This window comes from Magallana gigas, chromosome 7, assembly GCF_963853765.1.
Source record: "Magallana gigas chromosome 7, xbMagGiga1.1, whole genome shotgun sequence".
In the NCBI taxonomy this organism is placed as follows: domain Eukaryota; kingdom Metazoa; phylum Mollusca; class Bivalvia; order Ostreida; family Ostreidae; genus Magallana; species Magallana gigas.
The window spans coordinates 16181314-16197340 of record NC_088859.1 but is presented as its reverse complement, the minus strand read 5'-3'; the positions used below and the strand labels follow the sequence as shown (position 1 = coordinate 16197340).

At 30.6% G+C, this 16027-nt stretch overlaps 1 long non-coding RNA gene across 2 annotated transcripts; it reads left to right on the top strand.

Annotated features, from left to right (window-relative positions):
• Positions 1-2263: 2263 nt before the first annotated feature.
• On the top strand, positions 2264-15590 carry LOC136270235 (uncharacterized). 2 transcript variants are annotated; one of them, XR_010707980.1, is made up of 6 exons: positions 2264-2583; positions 8103-8183; positions 8450-8532; positions 14506-14591; positions 14959-15030; positions 15153-15590. It is a non-coding gene; the product is annotated as an uncharacterized lncRNA (long non-coding RNA). The 2 variants fall into 2 exon arrangements; XR_010707979.1 differs by lacking the exon at positions 14959-15030 and having other exon boundaries at positions 2276-2583; positions 15153-15571.
• The last annotated feature ends 437 nt before the right edge of the window (positions 15591-16027 follow it).

Here is a 16027-nt window from a genome sequence, read left to right as displayed (position 1 = left end):
TTGAAAATGAAGTAGTACGCTCCTTTCTAACTCTTTGAACATGCAAAACAATAACAGTTACTGATTGTAGTCTAAGTTGACGATAGATATTTTTCACCTCTGTAGCGTCTCTCCCATCTACCAAAACCAATATAGGAAGTTGTGTTTTCTCAAAAAGCGATTTGATTTGTGTTACAATGTCAGAAATCGCAGACTGAATATTTGATTTCAATTGCAAACACGGTACTTTTTCATGCAATTCCCACAAAATGCGTTGGGACAGAGTCGTGCCTCCAGCACCAGGAGGGTGAAACACTTTAAGAAGTGTCGACTCTGAATGTTTTATGTACCAATTTTTTATTTCATAAAGAATGCCGTTCATCTGATCTCTTTCCACATCGAACTTTTCATAATAATAAACAAACCATCGAAGTGTTCCTCCTCTCAAGAAATTTCTCTCTTCTTCTTTGATATCAAAGACGTCATAGCTACAATCTTCGGTGCCTCTTAGATAAAGAATGTTGAAATTTTCTCGTAAATGAGATGCTGTGAACTCGTCTATTGCGGGGTCATTGGAACCGTTAAACGTAGGCAAGAGGTATTTTGCTGGTTTTCTTGGTTTGATTTCACGTATATTAGTCTTAAGGTAGGAAAAAAGAGCTTCTAAAGGTACTTGCCATTTGAAGTCGACGTCAAAATGTGCCGATACAGTTGATTCTTCTAGTGTATTCGAATATAGAACAAAAACCTCTGATATTACAGTTGATTGGAATTGTGTGATGAATTTCGAAATGAATCTTATGTCCTCACTCTCTTCAGGACATAATATTATAACCTTTAAAACTGTGTTATGCGAGATGTAATCTTTTAGGGCCTCCAAATGTTCTTCTAAATTTGCTTTCATCTTGTTATGCCAAACTCTCGCATTACACTCTATACAAGTATCTGGAACTTGAGAATCCCCCCGCAGCTGACACCAGTAGGTGTATGAAAAAGAAAAATGAGGATGGTCTCTCAAAGTGCAGGGATGAATAGTTTTGTTGTGTCCCTCAAGTACAGACATAAGCCCATTCTCTCTGCTATGCATATCAAAATCAAAAACGCAAAACCACGGTATACGCGCCAGAACATCAATATTAGGCACAATATTAGTTTTTCCAACGACAAAAGCAAAAGATTCGGAACTTTTTTCGAATTTGTGCACCTTTTGCAAAAATTCAGAAAGGGATTGGGTAACTGAATCTTCAGACAAAAGAATTTGATTAGAGTTCTTTCCTGTTTGATCAACAAGTTTTTGACTTCGATGGACATTTTGTTTCAAGTCTTTATCTTTCGGTTTAACTGATTCGGAATAAAACGATTTACGCAAAACTTCTTTGCCTGATAATTTTGGACTTGGATTCTTTGGATAAACGAGAGAAATATCAAATTCTTCCACTTCTATATTCTTTTTTGATTTGGGCTTTTGACGATGGGGGGTTTTGCGTTTTTTGACTCGAACAGGAACGCTATTTCCGACTAGTACTACATTCCATTGTTCAGCTTTTGTCTGATAAACGGTAAATGTGTCTGTGTTTTGTTTCAAATAGTCCAATAATTTCATTCCTACAGCATGCTTAAAAGGGGAACCTAATAATTCTCTTATGTTGGTTTCCAACACCTGTAAATTTGATTCATCTCTGCTCTTACAAATATCAATTAAAACTTCATTAATGAGTTTCCTTGAGTCTTCATTTTTAGATTCTATAAAGAGAAAACAAACCTAGAAAATTCTTAATCAAATCTATAGCAAGATATTTTTTTTCAAAAGTGACAATGAGCGTTCTATTCATAGCAGACACATGTATTGGAATATATAAAACCCATAAGTTACAGGAAAACTTTTTAAATTGATGGCATGTCGAAAATTTAAAATGAATAAACACGTATGATCACAGTCTCCAGTTCTAGTTTACCTGTCTGTAGATTTCTCATGAGGTCTAAGGCATTTCTCGTCAGTGATATGATGTTCCCTTGGGTGTTTCTTATGAAGAAATCTTTCGATTTTGAGCCTTGTTGATCTAAACAGAAAAAAAATTGTAGCAACTCATATGCATATGTGTAAATCAGATTTTAAAAGAACCTTGAAACATACCCTTTAGTTCTTTTATCTCTAGGCGAAGTTCGTTTATTCCTGTACTCAATTTGTCTAAAACGAGAACATTTGTTAATTAATTTTTTCTCTCTCTCTACCTCCCTGTGTGTGTGTGTGTGTGTGTGTGTGTGTGTGTGTGTGTGTGTGTGTGTGTGTGTGTGTGTGTGTTTGTAAGCACCTGAATACCACTACACGAGTATGAATACACACGTTTTATCCCACTACATTTTTTCTTCCCACTACATGCACCCGTGTAGTGGGAAGTAAAATCGTTCGGAAACGTTATTTCTCATCGTACTTGATTCAAAAAATATAAAATTGTACTATGTTTGGGTTTCCGGTGTGTATGTGGATTTTTTGACACTCATCGTGGAGTCCATAAGAGTACTTTACACACTTTCCTCCATTGGATATAAATAGCGCATGCGCAATCGGAACTTCCTACTCGAAGATGGAAATAATTGTTTACAGTAAGTATCATTTTTTCTTCGATATCTAGGGAATTATATCATTCTATTCTAATAGATAAATCTGGTAAACGACTATAACAAGGTCAGGCATTGTCTTTCCTGTTAAGTTTTTCACTGATAAGAGAACACGAGATCTAATTTTGACATCATGCGAATGCCATATTCATAATCAAAGAAGGGATCGTAACTTATTTAGAATTAAAATGTGCCTATTTTATTTCAAGGTTTATTTAATAATGGAACAGATTATTACTTATATTTTAAGGGATATATCAGTACCTTCTTAGTGGCTGAAATTCGGCCCCATTCCTAATCAGAAATAGGTGATATTTCCTCAATTTAGCGGTATTTTTCCCAACTGGTTAACACTGAGTCTATATTTAATTCTTTTAAATAAATAATATGTATTAAAAGCAAAATATGTGATCTTTTAACCTCAATCAGCATAGCTTTTATCATAATACCTGTTTAAAACATTCTGTAAACATTGCCAACTTTTAATCCTAATTTCCTCTATCTTTCTAAAAATCATAATGCTGTGTTCTGTGGAATCGTTATGCTGTTTCCACATACATGTACTTGATTGATATATCTTTTCAATTGTACAATTTCATTAAAAATACGGATGAATTACGTTACATAATTATATTAATAGAAACATATTAGGAAAAGTTACTTTAAAAAAGTGATTTAGTAGGAAATACTGATTTTTATCATTAAAATGAAAAGTATGAGTTTTCTCATGGGGTTAAATTTCAAAATAAATGATATTTACTTAAGCTAATGGTGATTATTTCTTAATATTAGTACGATCTGAGATAAATTTGGGTACAGATAATGATCCAAAAAGATTTAGAGGGTTTCCTAAGTGATTAAGTGTACAGATTGATTTTAGAACGTTAAAATGAAAAGTACAGGTTTCCTCATTGGGGTCTAAGTTCAATAGGAAAGGATTTTTACTTAACATTAGTGTAGTTTAGGATAAATTAGGGTACAAATATTGATTGAAAAAGATTTAGATGGTTTCCTAAGTGAATAAGTATACTGAATTCGTAACGTTTAAATTTAAATTATGGGTTTCTTCATGGGAGTCTAAGTTCAATAAAAAAGTATTTTTACTTCAACTAATGGTGATTATTTCTTAGTATTAGTGTAATTTAAGAAAAATTAGGGTACAGATATTGATTTAAAAAATCTAGGGGGGGGGGGGGTTTCCTAAATAAATACTATACTGATTTTAGAACATTAAAATGAAAATTAAGGGTTTCCTTATGGAAGTCCAAGTTCAATAGGAAAGGATTTTTACTTAAACTAATAATGATTAATTCATGGTATTTGTGTAATTAAGGATAAATTAGGGTACAAATATTGATTGAAAAAGATTTAGGGGGTATCCTAAGTGATCAAGTATACTGATTTTATAACGTTAAAATGAAATGTATGGGTTTCCTCATGGGTGTCTAAATTTAACAGAAAAGGATTTAACTTACACTAATGGTGATTATTTCTTAGTATTAGTGTAATTTAGGATAAATTAGGATACAAATATTGATTGAAAAAGATTTAAGGGGTCTCCTTAGTGATTTAGTATACTGATTTAAGAGCGTTAAAATGAAAAATATATAAGTTTTCTCATGGGGGTCTAAGTTCAATAGGAAAGGAATTTTACTTAAACTATTGATGATTATTTCTTAACATTAGTGTAGTTTAGGATAAATTAGGGTACAACTATTGATTGAAAAAGATTTAGATGGTTTCCTAGATGAATAACAATACTGAATTCATAACGTTTAAATTAAAATTATGGGTTTCTTCATGGGAGTCTAAGTTCAATAGGAAAGGATTTTTACTTCAACTAATGGCGATTATTTCTTAGTATTAGTGTAATTTAAGATAAATTAGGATACACATATTGATTTAAAAAATTTAGGGGGAGTTTCCTAAATAAATACTATACTGATTTTAGAACGTTAAAATGAAAATTAAGGGTTTCCTTATGGAAGTCTAAGTTCAATAGGAAAGAACTTTTACTTAAACTAATGATGATTAATTTATAGTGTTTGTGTAATTTAGGATAAATTAGGGTACAAATATTGATTGAAAAAGATTTAGGGGGTGTCCTAAGTGATCAAGTATACTGATTTTATAACGTTTAAATGAAATGTATGGGTTTCCTCATGGGTGTCTAAATTTAACAAAAAAGGATTTAACTTACACTAATGGTGATTATTTCTTAGTATTAGTGTAATTTAGAATAAATTAAGGTACAAATATTGATTGAAAAAGATTTAAGGGGTTTCCTTAGTGATTTAGTATACTGATTTAAGAGCGTTAAAATGAAAAGTATGAGTTTCCTCATGGGGGTCTAAGTTCAATAGGATAGGATTTTTACTTAAACTAATGATGATTAATTCATAGTATTTGTGTAATTTAGGATAAATTAGGGTACAAATATTGATTGAAAAAGATTTAGGGGGTGTCCTAAGTGATCAAGTATACTGATTTTATAACGTTAAAATGAAATGTATGGGTTTCCTCATGGGTGTCTAAATTTAACAGAAAAGGATTTAACTTACACTAATGGTGATTATTTCTTAGTTATAGTGTAATTTAGGATAAATTAGGATACAAATATTGATTGAAAAAGATTTAAGGGGTTTCCTAAGTGATTTAGTATACTGATTTAAGAGCGTTAAAATGAAAAATATAAGTTTCATCATGGGGGCCTAAGTTCAAAAGGAGAGGATTTTTACTTAAACTAATGATGATTATTTCTTAACATTAGTGTAGTTTAGGATAAATTAGGGTACAAATATTGATTGAAAAAGATTTAGACGGTTTCCTAAATGAATAAGTATACTGAATTCATAACGTTTAAATTTAAATTATGGGTTTCTTCATGGGAGTCTAAGTTCAATAAAAAAGTATTTTTACTTTAACTAATGGTGATTTTTTCTTAGTATTAGTGTAATTTAAGATAAATTAGGATACAAATATTGATTTAAAAAAATTAGGGGGGGGTTTCCTAAATAAATACTATACTGATTTTAGAACGTTAAAATGAAAATTAATGGTTTCCTTATGGAAGTCTAAGTTCAATAGGAAAGGATTTTTACTGAAACTAATGATGATTAATTCATAGTATTAGTGTAATTTAAGATAAATTAGGGCACAAACATTGATTGAAAAAGATTTAGGGGGTGTCCTAAGTGATCAAGTATACTGATTTTATAACGTTAAAATGAAAATTATGGGTTTCCTCATGGGAGTCTAAATATAACAGAAAAGGATTTAACTTACACTAATGGTGATTATTTCTTAGTATTAGTGTAATTTAGAATAAATTAAGGTACAAATATTGATTGAAAAAGATTTAAGGGGTTTCCTAAGTGATTTAGTATACTGATTTAAGAGCGTTAAAATGAAAAGTATGAGTTTCCTTATGGAAGTCTAAGTTCAATAGGAAAGGATTTTTACTTAAACTAATGATGATTAATTCATAGTATTAGTGTAATTTAAGATAAATTAGGGCACAAACATTGATTGAAAAAGATTTAGGGGGTGTCCTAAGTGATCAAGTATACTGATTTTATAACGTTAAAATGAAATGTATGGGTTTCCTCATGGGAGTCTAAATTTAACAGAAAAGGATTTAACTTACACTAATGGTGATTATTTCTTAGTATTAGTGTAATTTAGAATAAATTAAGGTACAAATATTGATTGAAAAAGATTTAAGGGGTTTCCTAAGTGATTTAGTATACTGATTTAAGAGCGTTAAAATGAAAAGTATGAGTTTCCTCATGGGGGTCTGAGTTCAATAGGAAAGGATTTTTACTTAAACTAATGATGATTATTTCTTAACATTAGTGTAGTTTAGGATAAATTAGGATACAAATATTGATTGAAAAAGATTTAAGGGGTTTCCTAAGTGAATAACTATACTGAATTCATAACGTTTAAATTAAAATTATGGGTTTCCTAAAGGGAGTCCAAGTTCAATAGTTAAGAATTTTTACTTAAACAAATGATGAATATTTCTTAGCAATAGTGTAATTTAGAATAAATAAGGGTACAAAAATTGACTGAAAAAAAATTTAAGGGGTTTCCTAAGTAAAAACATACTGATTTTAGAACGTTAAAATAAAAAGTATGGTTTTCCTCATGGGGGTCTAAGTTCAATAGGAAAGAACTTTTACTTAAACTAATGATGATTATTTCTAAGTGTTAATGTAGTTTTGGATAAATTAGGGTACAAATATTGATTGAAAAAGAATTAAGGGTTTCCTTAGTGATTAAGTATACTGATTTTATAACATTAAAATGAAAAGTATGAGTTTCCTCATGGGAGTCCAAGTTCAACAGGAATGGATTTTGACTTAAACCAATTGTTATTTTTTCTTAGTGTTTATGTAATAAAGTATAAATTAGGGAATAAATATTGACTGAAAAATATTTAGGGGGTTTCCTAAGTGAATACGTATACTGATTTTAGAACATTGAATGAAAATTATGGGTTTCCTCACGGGAGTCTAAATTTAACAGGAAAGGATTTTACCTAAACTAGTGATGATAATGTTTTAGTATTAGTGTAATTAAAGATAAATTAGGGTACAAATATTGATTGAAACAGATTTAAGGGGTTTCCTATGTGATTAAGTATACTGAGTTTAGAACGTTAAAATGAAAAGTGTGGGTTTCTTCATGGGGGTCTAAGTTCAACAGGAAAGGATTTTTACTTACACTAATGGTTATTTTTTTCTTAGTATTAGTGTAATTTAGGATTAATTAGGGTACAAATATTGATTGAAAATGATTTAAGGGGTTTCCTAAGTGATTTAGTTTACTGATTTTATAACGTTAAAATGAAAAGAATGATTTTCCTCATGGGTGTGTAAGTTCAATAGGAAAAGATTTTTACTTAAACTAATGGTAATCATTGCATAGTATTTGTGTAATTTAGGATAAATAAGGGTACAAATATTGATTTAAATAAATTTAGGGAGTTTCCTTAGTGATCAAGTATACTGAATTTGTAGCGTTAAAATTAAAAGTATAAATTTACTCATGGGGTTCTAAGTTCAACAGGAAAGGATTTTTACTTAAACTAATGGTGAATATTTCTTAGTGTTAATGTAATTTAAGACAAATCAGGGTAGAAGTAAAGATCCAAGAATATTTATGAGGTTTTTAGAGTGAATAAGTAAACTGAATTTTTAACGTTGAAATGAAAAGCATGGGTGTCCTCATGGAGGTCTATTTAGTTCAATAGAAAAGGATTTTCATTTAAACTATAATGGTGATATAGGTTTTTTTTTTTTATAATCAATTACATGTACATAATGTATACTTATTTTTTCAATTTTAAGTTAAAAGCAAAAGATATTGGTTTCCTCATGGGGGTCCAATACTTTACAAAAGGATTATTTTACATGTATATACTCACGGTGATTATTTCATTGCATTAATGAACTCAACATGTAACCAATATTATTCTTCTTTTTTACATTTTCTTTTAGAGACTCAAAACCAAAAATTTTGTTTGCAAATAGTGACTGATGTGCCTTATGATGTAGATGTTGGATATTGTGCTTTTCCAGGTAATGAACAATTTTTTTCTTACTGTAAACAAACACATGCTTAAGGGAAAAAAAGAAAGAGGGATATAGAAGAGAAAGAAGCTTTATTTGTACTTTAGTGTCTATGAGTAATACTTTTACATTTGATCTGAGTGAGCTGAATTAAATTCTTTATATAATTATATATTACTGTATACAATATATATGATTATTAAGAAATTAAGAATGAACAATTAATTGTGAATGATACTATGCATATCTGAAATTTTTCTACATTTTCTTTTAAGAGAAATGGCCCAAAATGGAAAGCATCTGCAGACAATGACTGATATGTTTTTTGATGCAGATGTTTAAAATGATGCTTTTGAAGGTATCAGTATAATTTTTGTTACTTATTGTAAACAACTAACTATTACAAATAATAACAGAAAAAGAGAAATGCTATGTGTGTGTGTGCGTGTGAGAGAGAGAAAGAGAGTGAGAGAGAGAGAGAGAGAATTAGATTAAAGGGGAGAAATAGTGAGATGACTTAATACAACTAATTTGTATAAATGAAGTAATTTTTCTATTGAGATATTTTACCTGAATGTCACTACATGCGTGTAAATAACTAAATGTGATGTCAATTTGAAAGAGAGAGAGAGAAGTCGATAGACACTAAGTTTGACTTAAAGGAATTAGATTGGAAGGGAGAGAGGAAGAGAGAGAAAGAGAGGAATAACTGAAAAAAAAATGAAGCATTTTTGCTATTTGGATATAATACATGAATGTCACTACATATGTGTAAATAACTAAATGTAATGTCTATTTGAAAAAAAGTCAGAAAACTTGATAGAAAATAAGAAACAAAGGAATTAGATTGGAAGGGAGAGAGGAAGTGAGAGGACTTATTAAAACTTTTTGTTTAAAGTGAAGCAATTTTTTTCTATGGAGATACTTTATCTGAATGTCACTACAAGTGTGTAAATAACTAAATGTTATGTCAATTTGAAAAAGAGAGACAGATAACTTAATAGAAAATATGAAAAAAGAAATCGGATTGGAAGGGAGAGAAGAAGATAGAGGACATGTTTTTTTGTTCAAATGAAGCAATTGTTTGCCTGAATGTCACCACATGAGTGTAAATAACTAAATATGGTGTTAATTTTAGAGAGAGAGAGAGAGAGAGAGAGAGAGAGAGAGAGAGAAAGAGAAGTTGATAGGAAATAAAAGTTGAAGAAATTAGAGTACAGGGATTAAGATAGGAAGTGAGATGACAAATTTCAACTTTTTGTATAAATAAAGGGATTTTTGTTCTATTGAGATACTTTATCTGAATGTCACTACATGTGTGTAAATCTCTAAATGTGATGGCAATTAGAGAGAGAGAGAGAGAGAGAGAGAGAGAATGAGAGAGAGAGAGAATGAGAGAAATGTCAATAAGAAATAGAAGATAAAAAAGTCAGAGTGGAGGGGAGAAAGGAAGTGAGATGACTTAATGCATTTTTTTTGTATAAATGAAGTAATTTTTCTATTTAGATACTTTACATGAATGTCACTACACGCGTGTAAATAGAGAGAGAGAGAGGTTGATAGACACTAAGTTAGATTTAAAGGAATTATATCAAAAGGGAGAGAGGAAGAGAGAGAGGAATTATTAACATTTTGTTAAACTAAAGCATGTTTTTCAATTTAGATATTTGACCTGAATGTCACTATATGTGTGTAAATAACTAAATGTGATGTCTTTTTGAAAAAAGTCAGAGAAATAGATATAAATTTAGAGATAAAGGAATTAGATCGAAAGGGAGAGAGGAAGTGAGAGGACTTATTACAACTTTTTCTTCAAAGGAGGTAATTTTTTGTTGTAAATTGAGATATATTTACTGAATGTCAGTACATGTGTGTTTATAACTAAATGTAATGTCAATTGGAAAACAGAGAGAGAATTTAATAGAAATCAGTTTTGTAGAGAAAGAGAAAGATAGAGGAAGTATTAAAACTTTTTGTTCAAATGAAGCAATTTTTTCTATTGAATTTTTTTGCCGGAATATCACTACATGAGTGTAAATTACTAAATGTGATGTTAATATGAGAGAGAGAGAGAGAGAGAGAGAGAGAGAGAGAGAGAGAGAGAGAGAGAGAGAGAGAGAGAGAGAGGAAATATGAGATAAAAAAATCAGAGTGGAGGAAAGATAGTAAGTGAGACTTAATACAACTGTTTTGTATAAATGAAGTAATTTTTCTATTTAGATACTTTACCTGAATGTCACTACACGCGTGTAAATAACTAAATGTGATGTCAATTTGAGAGAGAGAGAGAGAGAGAGAGAGAGAGAGAGAGAATGAGAGAGAGAGAGAATGAGAGAAATGTCAATAAGAAATAGAAGATAAAAAAGTCAGAGTGGAGGGGAGAAAGGAAGTGAGATGACTTAATGCATTTTTTTTGTATAAATGAAGTAATTTTTCTATTTAGATACTTTACATGAATGTCACTACACGCGTGTAAATAGAGAGAGAGAGAGGTTGATAGACACTAAGTTAGATTTAAAGGAATTATATCAAAAGGGAGAGAGGAAGAGAGAGAGGAATTATTAACATTTTGTTAAACTAAAGCATGTTTTTCAATTTAGATATTTGACCTGAATGTCACTATATGTGTGTAAATAACTAAATGTGATGTCTTTTTGAAAAAAGTCAGAGAAATAGATATAAATTTAGAGATAAAGGAATTAGATCGAAAGGGAGAGAGGAAGTGAGAGGACTTATTACAACTTTTTCTTCAAAGGAGTTAATTTTTTGTTGTAAATTGAGATATATTTACTGAATGTCAGTACATGTGTGTTTATAACTAAATGTAATGTCAATTGGAAAACAGGGAGAGAATTTAATAGAAATCAGTTTTGTAGAGAAAGAGAAAGATAGAGGAAGTATTAAAACTTTTTGTTCAAATGAAGCAATTTTTTCTATTGAATTTTTTTGCCGGAATATCACTACATGAGTGTAAATTACTAAATGTGATGTTAATATGAGAGAGAGAGAGAGAGAGAGAGAGAGAGAGAGAGAGAGAGAGAGAGAGAGAGAGAGAGAGGAAATATGAGATAAAAAAATCAGAGTGGAGGAAAGATAGTAAGTGAGACTTAATACAACTGTTTTGTATAAATGAAGTAATTTTTCTATTTAGATACTTTACCTGAATGTCACTACACGCGTGTAAATAACTAAATGTGATGTCAATTTGAGAGAGAGAGAGAGAGAGAGAGAGAGAGAGAGAGAGAGAGAGAGAGAGAGAGAGAGACTAAGTTAGATTTAAAGGAATTATATCAAAAGGGAGAGAGGAAAAGAGAGGAATTATTAACATTTTGTTTAAGTAAAACATGTTTTTCAATTTAGATATTTGACCTGAATGTCACTATATGGGTGTAAATAACTAAATGTGATGTCTTTTTGAAAAAAGTCAGAGAAATAGATATAAATTTAGAGATAATGGAATTAGATCGAAAGGGAGAGAGGAAGTGAGAGGACTTATTACAACTTTTTCTTCAAAGGAGGTAATTTTTTGTTGTAAATTGAGATACATTTACTGAATGTCAGTACATGTGTGTTTATAACTAAATGTAATGTCAATTGGAAAATAGAGAGAGAATTTAATAGAAATCAGTTCGGTAGAGAAAGAGAAAGAGAGAGGAAGTATTAAAACTTTTTGTTCAAATGAAGCAATTTTTTCTTTTGAATTTTTTTGCCGGAATATCACTACATGAGTGTAAATTACTAAATGTGATGTTAATATGAGAGAGAGAGAGAGAGAGAGAGAGAGAGAGAGAGAGAGAGAGAGAGAGAGAGGAAATATAAGATAAAAAAATCAGAGTGGAGGAAAGATAGTAAGTGAGACTTAATACAACTGTTTTGTATAAATGAAGTAATTTTTCTATTTAGATACTTTACCTGAATGTCACTACACGCGTGTAAATAACTAAATGTGATGTCAATTTGAGAGAGAGAAAGAGAGAGAGACTAAGTTAGATTTAAAGGAATTATATCAAAAGGGAGAGAGGAAAAGAGAGGAATTATTAACATTTTGTTTAAGTAAAACATGTTTTTCAATTTAGATATTTGACCTGAATGTCATTACATGGGTGTAAATAACTAAATGTGATGTCTTTTTGAAAAAAGTCAGAGAAATAGATATAAATTTAGAGATAAAGGAATTAGATCGAAAGGGAGAGAGGAAGTGAGAGGACTTATTACAACTTTTTCTTCAAAGGAGGTAATTTTTTGTTGTAAATTGAGATACATTTACTGAATGTCAGTACATGTGTGTTTATAACTAAATGTAATGTCAATTGGAAAATAGAGAGAGAATTTAATAGAAATCAGTTCGGTAGAGAAAGAGAAAGAGAGAGGAAGTATTAAAACTTTTTGTTCAAATGAAGCAATTTTTTCTTTTGAATTTTTTTGCCGGAATATCACTACATGAGTGTAAATTACTAAATGTGATGTTAATATGAGAGAGAGAGAGAAAGAGAGAGAGAGAGAGAGAGAGAGAGAGAGAGAGAGAGAGAGAGGAAATATAAGATAAAAAAATCAGAGTGGAGGAAAGATAGTAAGTGAGACTTAATACAACTGTTTTGTATAAATGAAGTAATTTTTCTATTTAGATACTTTACCTGAATGTCACTACACGCGTGTAAATAACTAAATGTGATGTCAATTTGAGAGAGAGAAAGAGAGAGAGACTAAGTTAGATTTAAAGGAATTATATCAAAAGGGAGAGAGGAAAAGAGAGGAATTATTAACATTTTGTTTAAGTAAAACATGTTTTTCAATTTAGATATTTGACCTGAATGTCACTACATGGGTGTAAATAACTAAATGTGATGTCTTTTTGAAAAAAGTCAGAGAAATAGATATAAATTTAGAGATAAAGGAATTAGATCGAAAGGGAGAGAGGAAGTGAGAGGACTTATTACAACTTTTTCTTCAAAGGAGGTAATTTTTTGTTGTAAATTGAGATACATTTACTGAATGTCAGTACATGTGTGTTTATAACTAAATGTAATGTCAATTGGAAAATAGAGAGAGAATTTAATAGAAATCAGTTCGGTAGAGAAAGAGAAAGAGAGAGGAAGTATTAAAACTTTTTGTTCAAATGAAGCAATTTTTTCTTTTGAATTTTTTTGCCGGAATATCACTACATGAGTGTAAATTACTAAATGTGATGTTAATATGAGAGAGAGAGAGAGAGAGAGAGAGAGAGAGAGAGAGAGAGAGAGAGAGAGAGGAAATATAAGATAAAAAAATCAGAGTGGAGGAAAGATAGTAAGTGAGACTTAATACAACTGTTTTGTATAAATGAAGTACTTTTTCTATTTAGATACTTTACCTGAATGTCACTACACGCGTGTAAATAACTAAATGTGATGTCAATTTGAGAGAGAGAGAGAGAGAGAGAGAGAGAGAGAGAGAGAGAGAGAGACTAAGTTAGATTTAAAGGAATTATATCAAAAGGGAGAGAGGAAAAGAGAGGAATTATTAACATTTTGTTTAAGTAAAACATGTTTTTCAATTTAGATATTTGACCTGAATGTCACTACATGGGTGTAACTAACGAAATGTGATGTCTGTTTAAAAAAGTCAGAGAAATAGATAGAAATTAAGAGATAAAATAATTAGATTGAAAGGGAGAGAGGAAGTGAGAGGCCTTTTTACAGCTTTTTCTTCAAAGGAGGTAATTTCTTTTTTATTTATTGAGATACTTTACCTGAATTTCACTATGTGTGTGTAAATAATGAAAAGTAATGTTCATTTAAAAGAGAGAAAGAAGTTGATAGAAAATAAGTTAAAGATAAAGAAATTAAAGTGGAAGAGAGAGAGAGGAAGTTAGAGGACTTATTAAAACATTTTGTTTAAATCAAGGGATTTTTGTTCTATTGAGATACTTTACCTGAATGTCACTACATGTGTGTAAATAACTAAATGTGATGGCAATTAGCTATAGAGAGAGAGAGAGAGAGAGAGAGAGAGAGAGAGAGAGAGAGAGAGAGAGAGAGAGAGAGAGAGAGAGTCAGTGAAATTGAAACAAAGTTAGAGACAAAGACATTTTGCAGAAGGTAGAGAGGGAGTGAGAGGACTTATAAAAGAAATGTGTTCAAATGAGAGAGAGAGAGAGAGAGAGAGAGAGAGAGAGAGAGAGAGATCTCATGTAGAACATAACAACAGCAGCAATATTTGAACACTTTTATAAAGGTCAATTATACATTTCTAAAAACTTCCTTGTATAACAAAACATAACCTTTTTTTATAAAGAGTAAAACAAAGTAAACAAAATGATTTTTTTATGTTTATTGTTGTCTTATGCTTTCAGGAAAAATATCCAAGCTAAATGAGGTTTCCTGAGAAAAGTGTTTGTCTCACATGGAAAAGCCATTGTCTAAGATTATACATATTAAGGTAAATGTATAAATTAAATGTTATTTCTTAAAAAGAAATAAGCATGAGAGAGAGAGAGAGAGAGAGAGAGAGAAATAAAGAGAGATGAAGAGAGAGGGGAGAAATAAAAAAAAAAGAGAAAGAGAATACAGAGAAAACTGCTTTTAGTTTTCATCAATATGAAGTTGATTCATCATTGATACACTTTTCCTGAATGTCACTAGATGTGTGTAAAAAAGGGATAACAGCATGAAACTGAGATATGACATTAAAAAAAAATTGAGAGATAGGGAAAAGTTAAAATAGATAGAGAGGGAGATAGTGTGTGAATTTAAAGTGTAAAGTGAATTTTTAACTTAATGCCTCTACATGTGTTTTTCATTGATAGTTATGAGAGAGAGAGAGAGAGACAGAGAGAGAGAGAGAGGGAGACAGAGATACAGAGAGACAGAGAGAGAGAGTGAGTAGTAATACCTTTTAGTATTGCATAAAATCTGAAAAAAGTACATTTAAAAGTCTTGCTTTACAGAGATGAAACACATTCTCAGAATTTATATTTTGACAAGTATTTTTGTGTTGCAGCACCAGTGTTCAGACATAGGTTAACTTCCTAGACAGACGATTGAGGACCAATAGTGTCAACGGAAAAAAATCTACGCCATGAATATTGCTTTAATCAATACTGGTTTAGAAATGATAATGAAACTCTGGTACAATTTTTATTGATCGTGTGGTTTTCATGTATTCTCCCAAAAATGAAGATATGAGAGAATTAATACACTTTTTACGTGTACATGTACGTGTAAATTCAGTAGCATTGAAAGTTGGGTTATACAATGTACATATTTTGCTGTTTTAATGTTCCTAAACGATCATATTGCCTTGTTCATATTAATATTTAAATGTTTTAGTAATACTCAATAAAAAGTCAGAGTATAATGTAATGTCTTGATTACTTTCATAATCATTGATATTCAATTTTAATCAATGTATCAACATCACTACGTCAAAAAATACATGCGCGGATCCAAAAAGAATTCCAGGGGGGTCAGACGGTTATTTGAGTTTGTCGGGGGGGGGGGGGGAGGGTCCGAGGCATATTTTTGGTAATTTTATAATGCAATTTAAAGAAATTTTAATTTTGCAAGGGGGGGGGGGTTCAGACCCCCCTGACCTCCATCTAGATCTTAGCATGAAATAAGCTTAGCTAATGTATGATCTTGTTTTTGTATATGCCTTGCAATATTATGTAGAATATTGAGCATTTTGGTGTGAATAATTGCATGAATTTTTATATCATAATCTGTAATTTCACCATTAAAACTAGTGCTCTACTCAGAAGTTGTGCCGTTATTCTGTCTTTAAATAGCCATACAGCCTTGGCTGAAAATGAAAGATGATGGATGCTTGTATATGCGTGTGATATACATGTACATGTAGGTAGAAGGGGCCTGTGA